Source organism: Microcaecilia unicolor, chromosome 12, assembly GCF_901765095.1.
Source record: "Microcaecilia unicolor chromosome 12, aMicUni1.1, whole genome shotgun sequence".
Taxonomy (NCBI): Eukaryota; Metazoa; Chordata; class Amphibia; order Gymnophiona; family Siphonopidae; genus Microcaecilia; species Microcaecilia unicolor.
The window spans coordinates 103,057,805-103,071,097 of record NC_044042.1 but is presented as its reverse complement, the minus strand read 5'-3'; the positions used below and the strand labels follow the sequence as shown (position 1 = coordinate 103,071,097).

At 43.3% G+C, this 13,293-nt stretch overlaps 1 protein-coding gene across 1 annotated transcript in view; it reads right to left on the bottom strand.

Annotated features, from left to right (window-relative positions):
• The window catches only part of LOC115482024 (MATH and LRR domain-containing protein PFE0570w-like), a 351,267-nt gene that overhangs the window by 143,109 nt on the left and 194,865 nt on the right, over positions 1-13,293 (bottom strand). The window lies entirely within an intron of this gene.

Sequence of the window (13,293 nt, the reverse complement as noted above, 5' to 3'; positions counted from 1 at the left end):
CGAAAATCAGAAACATCCATGTCTAGGGACAACCAAATCTAGGTATGACCAAATTGAAGGATTTGGACGTCCCTGACGGTATTTTCGAAACGAAAGATGGACGTCCATCTTGTTTGGAAAATATGGGTTTCCCTGCTCCTGGATCGGGACATTTTGCGAGGACGTCCAAATCAAAACTTGGACGACCCTTTCGAAAATGACCCTCTATGTCAACCCAAAAAACACAGTCTAGCAATGCAAAGCATCAAAGAACTTGTTAAAACTTTATTCCTAAATATTAACAATTGCAGAGATGTTTAAGAAATTATTTTAGCTTATTATTTTGTTCCTCTTCTGTGTACACTGGTGTTTTAGGAATTTTGGGGCCCTTTTGTTAAGCAGCTAGCGCAGCACTATCAGTGAGGTAGACACTAGTGCAGGCCTGCAAAGGGGCCTTTGTATTAGAAACAGAGCATTAGTAGGCTAACACAGAACTGAGTTGGATCTGGGTGTGACAGGGACAGGAAGAGTAGCCAGCTATAACCGCTGGTCTTTATTATTATTATTATTAACATTTGTATAGCGCTACCAGACGCACGTAGCGCTGAACACCTGACACAGAGAGACAGTCCCTGCTCGATAGAGCTTACAGTCCAAAAATACAGACAGACAAGCCAATTAAGGGCGAGGAAAGTACTGGGTGAGAAGGAACAAGGATAGGGGAATTGAGTAGTGGTTAGGAGCCAAAAGCAGTGGTGAAAAGGTGGGTTTTCAGCATAGATTTGAAAACAGGCAGAGATGGAGCTAGGCGTACAGGCTCAGGAAGTCCATTCCAGGCATAAGGTGCCACGAGGGAAAAGGAACGAAGCCTGGAATTAGCAGAGGAGGAGAAGGGGGACGACAAGAGAGATTTGTCCAGCGAGCGGAGTTTACGGTGAGGAATGTAGGGAGAGATGAGAGAGGAGAGGTAATGGGGGGCTGCAGAATGGATACATTTAAAGGTCAGTAAGAGAAGTTTGAACTGTACGCGGAAGCGGACAGGGAGCCAGTGAAGTGACTTGAGGAGTGGGCTAGTGTGGGTAAAACTATTTTGGCGGAAAATAAGTCGTGCCGCAGAATTTTGGACAGACTGGAGAGGAGAGAGTTGAACTTACCTCCACCTCGAGGGGAGGCGGTAAATGCAGCTGCATTACTAGCAGCGCATCCCCTGACTCTCCCCCCCCTGATGTGGCAATCGGCTTCTTGACAGACTCCCCCCCCCCATAGTGCATCTGGTCCCCCCCAACAAACTCCCAATCCCCTGATGTGGTATTCAGCCCCCCTCCCCAACACACTCCCAATCTGGCAACCAGCCTCTCATCTCCCCTGATCTGGACCCCCCCTCCCGATAAGCCCGACCCCTGCCAGCACAGCCAGTTTGCCCCTTCTTTCAAACATTGCTTCTTAGACCTTACCATCCTGTCCCCTGCAATAAGTCTCCGTATACTAAAGGAGACTTATTGCATCATCAGTGCCGCCTTAGATTTGGGCGCTGACCCAGGCAGCAGCAGAGGAAAGCCCATGCTGCCTGGGACCACTCAACCACCACTGCTGATCCCTGGGGAAGAAATGGGGGGAGGGTAGGACTGGCAAGCGCAGGATGATAAGGTGCAAATGGTGGACTTTGGAGAGAGAGGGCAACCAATGTGCTGGTGCCCTAATGTTGGATCTGGGGTTGGGCTTGCCATTTGAGGGGGAGCCAGTTGCTAGATCAGGGGGTTTGGGAGTGTGTTGCGGGTGAGGATCCACAAAATGGTTGCACCGCTAAAAGTCAGCTCTCATTGTGACAGTCAGTGCCTGTGACTGTGTTACATTTTTGGCTAACAGTACAGAGGGCCCATGTTATCAGCTCAAGCATATAACGTGGTGCCTGTGTACCCTGTTCGGTAAATGCAGGGCAGACGTGGGGCACATTCCCTACATTTACAAGTTTTGCACTTACCACATATTAAATTTTGAAGAAACATGTGGTAAGTACAAAACTTACCGCACTTTAAGAGCCTCTTTGTTCGGTACTCTTGACAAGACATCATTCTCTTCACATCTTAGATTTATTTTGCCTCTCCACAGAGGCTTCAGGTGATTTCAATTAAAACATCTATACAATCACCTCAGAAAATAAACCTTTAGAAGTATTTTCTCAATTGGAAAACACCTAGCTTTTCTTTATGTTTTTTTTTTTTTTTGTTATGTGTAACAGAATGTGCAGTATGTTATGTTTGTTACTAGATCTTTGTTATTTGTCACTTTTAATAAAAATTGTGAACTAACCCAACCCCCCTCCCCCCTAAAAAAGCATTCTTACAATAAAAGTATACATGTAATGTGATGTCAGGAAGCAGGACGAACAAAAACATGTACCTTGCCATCAGCAAGGAAAAGCTCAAAACCAGAGCTCATTTCTCCAGAAAAGATGGCACTGAGTAAAGACAACAGCCTTCCTGAACACACCTCAAAAAGCTACATGAGTTTGCATATACACCCCTATGATGCACAATCCATCCTTTTTCTTTGATCTTACCAAGGCTATACTAACTTCTACTCCTCGTTCCACTATGGAAGGTGATTATAGCCTAGGTTTGAATGCCAATTTAGACCTTTTGATGGAGTGATTACAGCTTTTATAATCCACAGTGGTGAATGTATCCAGCCATTTTAGATTATCCTGATTTTGAAAATTATTTTTCACAAGCTATTTTAGAGTTCTTTCATTTTAATGAAACTGAAGGAATCCCCATCAATACCCTATGAGCTACTTTTAAAGCATATGTATGGGGCCAGTTGTTGGGATTTGCAGTCAAACAACACAAAATGGAACATGATCAAACTGTTTTAGAGCAAGAGCTGGCACATCTAGAGTGTAAATATTTCACACAAGCTACTCCCGAAAATCTAACAGAATTACAAAAATAAAAATTTGTATATACTAAACTTTTGTCCCAAACTGCAGCACAATCCATATTTCACACTAAGGCCCCGTATTATGCTAAGAATAACAAACAGAAAAGTTGCTGGTTCATTATTTACAGGGCTGCAGGACCCAATCTAGAACAGTTGCCATTCAGACACAGGCCGGGTACTTAACTTGGATCCAGAACTACTAAAACACTTCTGGTCCTTCCTCCTTCAGCTGTTCATTCATTGCAACTATCTAATTTGATCTTTTAGATGTCTTTGCAGGGGCCTTACCACCCCTTCCCCCTTGCTAAGGCCATTTTTACCACTGGGGTAAAATGACCAATTTTCTAATTTTTCAATAATGGCCACATGCTAATTTTCATATTAGCGTATGGCCACTAGTGCGTGAGCTACTTCTGCCACCTATTTGGTTAAGTGGTAGGGGCTCACACTCTAAACCTGCAATAATTGATTAGCACGTGGCAACGTTGCTGTGCTAACCACTAAATGAACATGCCAACTGTCCACCCCCACATGTCCCGAGTCACAAGACAAAAAATATTTTTTAGTGTGTGCAGGACACCTCAACGCACCCTGCGGTTCACCATTTCATGCTGCAGTAAGAAATGTGGTTTACTACAATTTTATAAAAAAAAGGGCCCCTTTGTGGGGACGCCAGTGAGCAGTCAGCCAAGATGGACATCGGAATAGACCTCTCCTCTAAACTGGAAAATCGTCCAATTAACATATAATTCTTATCCATTTGGCAATATTTAGTGGATCAGCGATCTATTAAGATGTCTGCTGTAAAAATCATTGATAGGGGGGGGGTCACGTGATGCTCTGAAGAGAGGAAGACGTGGTCCCGCGTCCTCCAAGGCCCTGGCTCCTTAAAACGCATTAAAACACTGGAAATATAAGAAAGCGAAGCCTCAGAAGCTGTGAAATAGCAGCGCAAGTTTCCATGGACAAATACCTGAGCTCGCCAGCACGTGCAATGGCGAGCAGAGGAACAAAAAAAAGACAAAGAAAAAACAAAGGCGCCAAGCAGAGCTGACAACGGGCAGCAGGCAAGCGGAAATGCACCATTCACGGCGGAGCAACTACAGCAGCTCACTGAAGCAGTAGGTGCAGCATTGGACTCAAAATTAGATAAACTATACATGCAGGTTTCTAACCTGGAGGCGCAGTTAACAGATACCACGCAACGAACAGGGGAACTTGAACGCCGTGTATCGGAGATAAAAGACTCAGCGGAGCCTGCTGCGATGACGCTCCAAAACATGGCCGCCACAGTAGAAACCCTAAAAGAGAAGCTAGACGACCTCGAGAACAGGTCGCGATGTGGGAACCTGTGAACAGTGGGGCTGCCTGAAACTGTAAACGATAGAGTGCTCTCGTCAGTTTTAGAAGCCTGGCTGTTGGAGGAGTTTGCGCAGGGAAGCTTTGCCTGGAAAGAGCCCACCGCATTGGTAGACAGCAAGAGGGAAGACAGACTCCGAGGACAGTGATAATTAAAGTGCACAACTATGTGCACAAAGAGGAGATTTTACGTAGGTTTCGTCAGAAGCGGAATGAACTGCGGTACGAAGGTCACCCAATGTGTATATTCCAGGACTACTCGGCGGCCCTACAGGAGAAGCGCAGACGATTTACACCATTATGTCAGAAGCTGCACGAGCGACAGGCGACTTTTATGCTGCTATATCCTGCAATTTTGAAAGTAAAGCATGGGGGAAGATGGAGAATATTTGAAGATATTCAGGAGGCGCAAAAGTACATCAAAGACTTGGAGAAATCTGGGCAGAACGAAGCGCAGACTCCAGACAAAGGATGATTGTTGCGGTTGAGCGCCATTCATTGAAGGTACTGTTGCCATCACATGGAGAGGCTTATCATAAGGAACTGACATACTAATTTCCAGGGAGGGATATAGGGGGGATGGGCAGAGAGGAACAGAAAGTGGGAGCGAGGAGTGGTTGGGTATACGAGATTGGAAGAGACAGCAGAGGCAACTGGTACAGCTGCAGATATTCACATGGATTCCTGGGGGGAGGCTGGGACCCCTGGGAAAGGAATACATGGACAGCTTAATTATCCTAGCTGCGATTGAGAATGCAGGGGAATACAAGATTCATATCGTGGAATGTGGGCGGGGTTACCTCCTGTATAATTATACTACAGCAAGAGGCCCTCACTGGATGCCCACCGGAAGGGTGGAAGGCCAGATTTTAGGACTCAGGCTGTAAAAATACCAGCTAGGTTTAAAAATCTATGACTGGCTGAGCAAGGACGTGCTTTACCTGTAAGTTAATATGTGTCCCTGCTTGGGATCCATCCACTGGAATAGTGGTGGGTCAATTTACATACCTTAAACAGCTTAAACTGCTAAAAGGCACATTGGTGACCCCGACGTGATTCCACCCATCATCTCCATTATCAGATCCTCAGTAGATGGGTATCGACTATCACAGATTATGTGATCCCAGACACTGTCGATCTGACATCGTTATTGATACCTGGTGAGGGCAATCTTAATCCGCGGCCTAGTAGACGGCCCCCTGTAAGAGCCGATCCACATAAATCCAATGCTCCTAGTGCTAACAATCAGTGCCGGGACTATCGCTCTCAGCCTACTCCCAGCCACCGAACTGAAGTACAGTGCAACCATTGTTTCCAATTAGGACATTACGCCATGGAATGTCCGTACTGGCACTTTCCTCATAGTCAATACCGTCAATCTCCTTCAGACTCCCCATCGCTACGTGTCTCCCGGATGCAGATACGACAGCCACAGAGAGACCGCAGACGACCGAGTGACCTCCCCTCGCTAGATAACCCACATCGCCAAGACTGTAGGAATGATTACCCTGGTGATCGTGGCCGCCGGTCTCAACCTGGAAAAGGCCCACCCGACACTAATAGACGACCTAGAGACTACCATTCTGGCCCTAGTCCTGATCGCTATGCCAATGTCCAGTGTTATCGCTGCCAGCAATATGGCCATTATGCGGTTCAGTGTTCTGAACCACGACGGCATCTGCCCAGAGATCAAGTTCGGGCAATGCGGCTATTGCGCATCGCTCATTCTGTATCGCAGTGTCTACTACCTGTTCAACATTAGCCCTGGAATTAAAATCGCCCACCCCACCCGTCCATACTGACTGGGCGTAATCCGAACCCGATCTGATTTTGTTCCTCTCAGTTACTCATACTACTCAGCTCCTCATTTGATATCCAGAAACCATTTATCTGTATATGTGTTGGTGTGATGTTTCTGTTTCTATTACAGGTGACATGTTTTTATTTTATATTTTTCTAGGTTTAATTGCAAGTGTATATTTATGGTACCATACAAATGACCTAACTGAGTCAGCAAGTTATTTATTTGCTTTTATGCATACCTTCCCTGGGGAGTTCTTATCAACTGCAGGGATGAGCGATCCCCAGAGGATATTCATTTTATGTTTTATATATATATACCTTTACTGACTTATTTATGCCATTTTACTTTATACGGGATCCCTTTTAAATAAATGCTATGTATTGCTCATTGTTAAAATGTTTAAATTGATGTAACATTTACTTCTTTAGTTTTTTTCATGAATATAAAGCCTTTATTTTTGAAATCTCTTTATGGTATGTGTGATATCTGAAAGCTTTTCATTATTTCCTTGTCTAAGAAAGAAGCAATATTTAATAACCATTATCCGTTCTATGGAATAAATGCGAGAAATATTCCCTTGAACTGGCCATTCGGGGGAGCATTTTGCGCTGATCATAGATTTTGTAGTATTCTTGAACAGAGAGTTGTTGAAGCTTTCAGACATAAACAAGGATTATTATGCACTCCACTTTCTGATTCCTTTCTATTTAAAACAGGTTATCACAATAACCCCTGGAATGCCAACTATTGCGCTTTTTTATCTCTCTGCCTCTCACTGCTAGTGATTATGAGAAACACTGGAGATAAACTATTTGTGTGCAACGGTCCTGGAATTTATGCTTTCTGTATTTAACTAACACCTTGCTTCAACTAACTCTTGCCACGTAGTGCTTTTGTCTTGAAGCGATATGCTTCTTCCTACTTCTTTGATTGATTGAAAAGGGTTACTTAAACTCTATGTGAAGGTCAATCAAGGGTGGCTGCACTTTTGAAAGTTTTTTTCTTCAATTTATCTTTTTCAAGGAACCTTTTTCTTGCATTGCCATCTGAATATGCCTTGCTGCAATTCAGATGCATAATATTTTGTTTTAATTTTTTTTATTTTTTGTTTTTGTATGCCTATTTTTACCTTACACCCTTCAGGGTGGTTTTCTAAATTTTTATTTTTTCATTCTCAATGCGTTGTCTCTTACCCTGCCTCCTTCCTGGCCCATAAATTGCACTACTGGTCTGTTTAAGTTTTGCCTTTCCCCAGATGGATACAGGAATTCCGTTGACGTCCCTCACCGAGGAGACGACTGCTAGCAAAGAAGAGCTACCCAATAATGTATCTGATCTGAAGGCTATGTTGCAACAAAGAATCGCTAGATTAAAGGACAGATGCACAGACCCCAACATTACCCGGTGTGAGAAATGAGACATTATTGAGCGTGAGTTTCAACAGATGCATCGATTGGTCCATGAGCGAAAGAGACAGGCTCTCCACTTCCTGGAGTTGCAAGAAGCTTTGGCCTCTACCCTTCTTTCTGAATTATCTAACTCGTAAGTCCTGCTGGCCTCCTGCAGCTGAGGGCTCAACCCTTGGTGAATGTTAGTCATCGCAGGTGAAGATTCCATACCTGCTGGCCATAGATTGCAACGCATTATCCGTGCCTTTAGACTATTTTTTGTTCACCATATTTACATCAATAATTCGAACAATCAATTTTTATTGTTAGTTTTTTTGTACTCTTTTCTTTTGTTCCATATACTTAACCATTGTTATTTGATCATGTCTTCGTAATAATTACCAATCTGTCTTGCACATTATGCAAGCCAGAAGTGGGGATATATTATGCAAATCCCAATTCCTAGTATTAAGAGGGTTGAAGTTGAAGCTCTGACCCCTACCAATCAGGAGATATAATTGGCTTTTCATTATTGAACCCTTATGGTTTCGCTTTTGCTTTTGCACTTAATTAGCACTGTTTTCTCCATGTTTATATTCTTGACATCTATATATTATTTTTGCTTATTCAGTTCACGCTGATTATGCCCACCAAGATATAGCAATGTATCATTCAGGCATACAGTCATTTTGCTTATTCCTTTGCCAACCTCTGACTCTTGATGGACTGATTATGATGGTGCATGCCTAGAATAAAGACATGAAAAGATCCAAGTTTGTACACCACAAGTACGTCTTCAAGATCTATCCAGGCCCAAATGATGTTAGATCCCCCAAGGTTGTGGCAATAATCTTTACACCTTGCAAACTACTGGATCACAAGTTTTGGCTCCATGTGAAAGACCATCTTAAGACCAGCCACTTCCTTCAGCAGGCCAGCCTGAAAACCCAGATCTCCGTCCAGATTCTTCAGCGCTTCCACCGCCTCAACCATGATCGATGAAAGAGAATTCAGAACTGATACTTAATTTGAGAATTACTGTTGCTGTTTATGGACATTATACATTCATATTTTGTTTTATTTTCAGTTTAGCAGTAATCCTGTCTATATATTGAAAAGGTTTTATTTTTATTTTCCTATTATTTCCTTTATTGTTCTAAATGTTTTTCTAAGAGTTTCCCCGTTATGTCTGTTAATGTAATTTAAATTGAAGTTGATATTCTCTGATACAAGGGTAACATCAAACCCTAATACTGGCTATGATATCATAATGTAGGTGTAAACCCTGTTAGTATCAACCAGTTATGCAATTGTTTAACTCTGGTGTAGGCTTACTTAAGTTGCATGTCTTTCTGTAGGTTTGACTGGGCTCCAAGTGGGGTAACGGATATATAAAATGCTTCCCATACTTCCAGGTCATTATGCATATGTCAAGATACATGCATGACCTTTGTTAATATAAATTTTCCTAAGATTGACCATTTTTGCTGTATAAGGCAACCACATACTTGCTATCCACTTTTTAGTGCTCATGATTGGATGCCAATGATGAGTAATAGTAAGGTCCAGGAATTCCGACCTGTTTAAGGATTCTGAATACCTACAACCTTAAACAGCCTGCAATCTGAGTACTAACCATATATTTGTTGAGCCACCATAACAATGCTTAATCAAAACCACTATTCCTTCTGAGGACCACTGAGATAGATACATTAGATTATCTCTCCATGCGCTATGCAACAGATACGATAGAAGCCATAGAAAGACCTGAAAGTGTTTATTAGTACCCGCATACCTATACTTCATGGGATTTTGTAGATGAACTCATGGATTTGTCCCATTCATAAAACCTTTCTCACTACAGGTTTGAGTAAGTCTCAAGAGAGATGACATCAGGATAAAGCCCAAGGGGTTGAGTAATATAAAGGGAATTCCATATGCCCAAATAATATATCACCTGAGAATGAAGTTTCCTATCTTGTACCATACCTTCTAGCAATTTGTAAGACCAAAACTCCCCCTCTCGTTTGATAGCTTGCCACCTTCTGGAATGGATGATGACAAGCTTGACGAGCTTTGTGTCACCCCTCCTCAGAGGGGGTGACAAGTGGGGAATGTATAATTATACTACAGCAAGAGGCCCTCACTGGATGCCCACCGGAAGGGTGGAAGGCCAGATTTTAGGACTCAGGCTGTAAAAATACCAGCTAGGTTTAAAAATCTATGACTGGCTGAGCAAGGACGTGCTTTACCTGTAAGTTAATATGTGTCCCTGCTTGGGATCCATCCACTGGAATAGTGGTGGGTCAATTTACATACCTTAAACAGCTTAAACTGCTAAAAGGCACTGACTGGGCCTCATTAGAATTTGGTGTGACATTCAAAAGCAGTGCAAAAGCCAAGATCAAGGAATTGATGGCTAAAATGCTAAGTCAGATTACAAGATGATATGAACCTGAGATATCTATATTTAGATATCTTCATAAAAAAAGTTGTTTTGTTCATGTTTGGATGTCCGTATCTAGGGAGATGTCCATGTTTGGATGTTTGGATGTCCGTATCTAGGGAAATGTTGACAAAAAGGGAAATTGCACAACAGGTTGCAATACTAAAACGGAAGAGCACCTGGCCGGAGGTCATGACTCATAGATTAAGCAATATTAGAGAAAAAAATCCCTCTCCATAGACTTGTATAGTGACCAAATTGTATAAAAGCAGGGTGCATGCAAGCCCTCGGGAGAACTTTTCTCCAACGCCTCGGAAGCAGCAGAGCTCCAGTCAGCTGAATCCAGAATTTGTCTGATGAATGTACCTGATTAAAGTCTGATATGCAAATAAACTCTTCATTCTAAATGATGGTTTGTGGGCTTCACTTAATGATGAAAGGCTGTAAGTACAAATGCTTTTGCTACATCAGGCTATCATTCGCTGCATTATATAACCTGTAGCCTAAATCCAGTTTGTCATAAGGCTGGTATCTATTCCTTGCCAGTGCTGAGAGGCGGACTAATGCCGGTATTTGAGACCTAACGTCTCTCTCAGTGGCAATTCCTTTTAAAACCTCATAACTCCTGGATTACCCCAGTACTAGTGTTATTTAGAGATGGAGTCAGATTGAGGTCACTCTAGCCTTCTTGGGGGGCTCGGGACCCCCCCAATTCCCAACACTCCCCGGTTAAGAGAGCAAAACTTTTAGGCGCCCTGAAGAGGCATGGTGCGGGAGACAAGACTCTCCCTAGAGGAACACCAGAAACTGCAGAGACACTGGGTAGGTGAGGTGTTTTGTTCATCAGTGGTGGGAGGACGTGGAGGGGTGGCCATTCTGATAAGCAAGTTTGTGGCAGCTCAGGCCAAGTTGTTGTTTGCTGACACTGAGGGCCACTATGTGGGAGTACAGGTGAATCTGCAGGGGAAAAATCTTTTATTAGTGGCAGTTTATGCCCCCCAGACTGGTGGGAAAAAGTTTTTGCAGACCTTTTTGCACAGTGCCAGAGGCATGGAACGGACCCCATAATAGTGGCTGGAGATATGAACCAGATCATAGACCCCCTGCTGGATAGAACGGGACGCTTGCGGGAGGGGAGGGTTCCTGGGTCTGGAGTGCTGGAGACCTTCTGTGATGGGCTGGGTTTGGTGGACCCTTGGAGATTGTTGCATGAGGACGAGCATGATTTCAGATAACTAAGTCAATAGACAGTATGGACTGTTAATCCTGCGGAGGTAATCTAATACAAAAAAACTGAAAAACAGCCAAACACAATCTCAAAGGGTCATATGAAAAGAGATTGCACAGCAATAGCAAACTAGTGGGAAATACCCTCAGTTATGGTTCCTTGAACAAATGAAAGTTAACAGTTGGATTGTGGGGTTACCAAGCCAGCCTTGAAAAAGCTAGGTTCATTCTTGCTAAGCTTGGAATGTTTAATTTTTCATTTTTGATTATGTTTTTCAAATTATTAGTTTTGTTGTGAATAGTTTTGTTTGAAAACAGGTGGGATACTATACCCTATGAATGAGACAAGATCACAAGAAGGATAGGAAACAGAGAGTGAGGTTAAATGGTCAGTATTCACAATGGAGAAGGGTAGTTAGTGGGGTTCCTCAGGGGTCTGTGCTAGGACTGCTGCTTTTTAACATATTTATAAATGATTTAGAGATAGGAGTAACTAGCGAGGTAATTAAATTTGCTGATGACACAAAGTTATTCAAAGTTGTTAAATCGCGACAGGATTGTGAAAAATTACAAGAGGACCTTACGAGACTGGGAGACTGGGCGGCTAAATGGCAGATGACGTTTAATGTGAGCAAGTGCAAGGTGATGCATGTGGGAAAAAAGAACCCAAATTATAGCTACCTCATGCAAGGTTCCACGTTAGGAGTTACGGACCAAGAAAGGGATCTGGGTGTCGTCGTCGATAATATGCTGAAACCTTCTTCTCAGTGTGCTGCTGCGACTAGGAAAGCGAATAGAATGTTGGGTATTATTAGAAAAGGTATGGAAAACAGGTGTGAGGATGTTATAATGCTGTTTTATTGCTCCATGATGCGACCGCACCTTGAGTATTGTGTTCAATTCTGGTCACCGCATCTCAAGAAAGATATAGTAGAATTGGAAAAGGTGCAGCGAAGGGCGACTAAAATGATACCGGGGATGGGACGACTTCGCTATGAAGAAAGACTAAGGAGGCTAGGGCTTTTCAGCATGGAGAAGAGACGGCTGAGGGGAGACATGATAGAGGTATATAAAATAATGAGTGGAGTGGAACAGGTGGATGTGAAGCATCTGTTCCCGCTTTCCAAAAATGCTAGGACTAAGGGGCATGCGATGAAACTACAGTGTAGTAAATTTAAAACAAATCGGAGAAACTTTTTCTTCACCCAACGAATTATCCAGGAATTCATTGCTGGATAAAGTGGTGAAGGCGGTTAGCTTAGCAGAGTTTAAAAAGGGGTTGGATGGTTTCCTAAAGGACAAGTCCATAAACCGCTACTAAATGGACCGGGGAAAAATCCACAATTCCAGGAATAACATGTATAGAATGTTTGTACGTTTGGGAAGCTTGCCAGGTGCCCTTGGCCTGGATTGGCCGCTGTCGTGGCATTACTTATGTACAGGCACAAAAAATCTCATGTAGATATCAGTGTCCTGGTGTTCAGACCTTGGCAAAGACCTTGGTTTCTGAGGGTATTTCCCACTAGTAAGCTATTGTTGACGAGCGTGATTTCACGCATACCTCGAGGGCTCACGGAACCCAGTCCAGGATAGACTACATTCTGGTGTCACAACAGTTGTTTGCCCGGACTGTGGAGGCTGAAATAGGCCCAGAAGAGGTCTCGGACCATGCCATGATCTGGGTAGACGTGGAGGCTCAGATATATTACCGTGCACTGGGAGGGTGGAGATTCCCGGCGTACCTTTATGCTTCGCCTGAATTCACCAAACATCTCATACAAAAGTGGGAAGAATTTGTGAAGCATAATGACCAACATATAGATACTCCTGGCCTTTACTGGTCTACAGCCAAAGCTGTAATGCGAGGGGAGATGATTGCGTATGTGAGTAGGAGGAACCGCAGGATAGCACAGATCATCATAGAGCTAGAAAGGAAGGTCAAATTGGCCAGGAGACGGTATGCACATAATCCCACTAAGGCTTATTTAGAGGCTCTGACTGAAACACGTGTAGAGTTAAATAGCCTGCTGCAAGCTAGGCCTATGAAAGTAACAATAGCTCAAAAATATAACCTTAGGTATGGAGACAGGCCAGGTGGTATGTTGGCACGCTTAATCAAGGGAACCCGTAGGCCGACTATTATTGCCAGG